The sequence below is a fragment of the Ceratosolen solmsi genome, unplaced genomic scaffold (genome assembly GCF_000503995.2).
Source record: "Ceratosolen solmsi marchali unplaced genomic scaffold, CerSol_1.0 scaffold28, whole genome shotgun sequence".
NCBI classification, from domain to species: Eukaryota; Metazoa; Arthropoda; class Insecta; order Hymenoptera; family Agaonidae; genus Ceratosolen; species Ceratosolen solmsi.
The window spans coordinates 3,084,288-3,085,681 of record NW_011948429.1 but is presented as its reverse complement, the minus strand read 5'-3'; the positions used below and the strand labels follow the sequence as shown (position 1 = coordinate 3,085,681).

At 44.4% G+C, this 1,394-nt stretch overlaps 1 protein-coding gene across 1 annotated transcript in view; it reads right to left on the bottom strand.

The window, feature by feature from the left end:
• LOC105363870 (rap guanine nucleotide exchange factor-like) overlaps positions 1-1,394 on the bottom strand; it is a 6,711-nt gene that overhangs the window by 637 nt on the left and 4,680 nt on the right. The gene's annotated exons all lie outside the window — the stretch shown is intronic.

Here is a 1,394-nt window from a genome sequence, read left to right as displayed (position 1 = left end):
AGAGACAGAGAGAGAGAGAGAGAGAGAGAGAGAGAGAGAGAGATAGAAAGAGAGAGAGAGAGAGAGGTAATTGTTTGAGATAAAATTTTCCATTTTATGAAAATCTCTAATATCGCGTGTAGACATAAAAATTGCCCACGAATCCAATTTTAAATTAATTTAATGCCATTATTCACGAATTGCTAGAGTGAATAGTTATTAAGGCTTGTTTTAATATAACTGCCTTATTATCTACCTAATTTCTCTTAGTTCTAGGAGCTCGTTCATATTCATACGAATGGAATACGAATCTTATGCAAAAAAGAAAGTTACAAATTTCTTCTATAAGTACTGACTGAAGAAGCACCACGCGGCAAACGATGAATTCGAAGCGAAGTGAAACCGCTCACTTATTTAATCGTAGTAGTAGTAGTAGTAGTAGTAGTAGTAGTAGTAGTAGTAGTAGTAGTAAGGCACTTGACGAGCTTCATTTTTGTTTCGCTTGTTGCCGAATGCGCCGTTAACGTTGCATAATTTCTTTTCCGATCTTCAAAATAAGGCAAGTCGCAACTCGCAATGCATTGCATTCGAAAAGTCTCGTTGAATTAAGGAGCGTTACGTAATAGAGCGGTGGCATACGAGTGGCAATCGAGTAATTTCCCTCGATTATGCTTGACATTATGCGCACTGTTTAAAAATGAAAATCACAACAATTCGAGAGGTTAATGGAGCGAACGAAATACCACGGTACCGCGATAGCACTTTCACCGCAAGCCCGACTATCTTTGGTTTACACGGTGTCGCGCACCAGCGCCCCTTTTTTCTACTCAATGCGGTACGGCGCGGATAAGCGCACATCGTCAAATCAGCCATAATCGTGAGAATCGAGATATTTTCCGCTTTTCCCTCGACATTTACAGATAGTCTGTCCTTCAAAATAATGCATTTATCATCATTATTAAGTTATAGCCCGATTTTCAGTTAATAAAGCCATTAGAAAGAGCTGCGCAGATTGCGTTAGGCTTGCATACGTTCGGCGTCTATGAAAGCCCGGTAAATGGATGGCACCCCCGCAAGAAGAAGGTAAATGAAGAAGAAGAAGAAGAAGAAGAAGAAGAAGAAGAAGAAGAAGAAAAAGAGGTGGGTGAGGAGACGAGAGCGGTGGGAGCGTCACACGCGACGTTGCGTGCGAAATGCGCCCGAGTGGACAGACGGCGATCGAAAGCAAAGTGCAGCGGCCGCGGCGAGCGGTTGTGCCATAACGGGCAGAAGGTGCGAGTCGTCCTTGACGACGCCGAGGATCATTGTTACGGCCCTCCCCGAGCTCGGCCCAACTCCAAGACTACGAGAGGAATCGCGGAAATAATGGGGCAATGTTAAAACGAGCTTCAACCCCCCCCCCCCCCCCCGCGCGG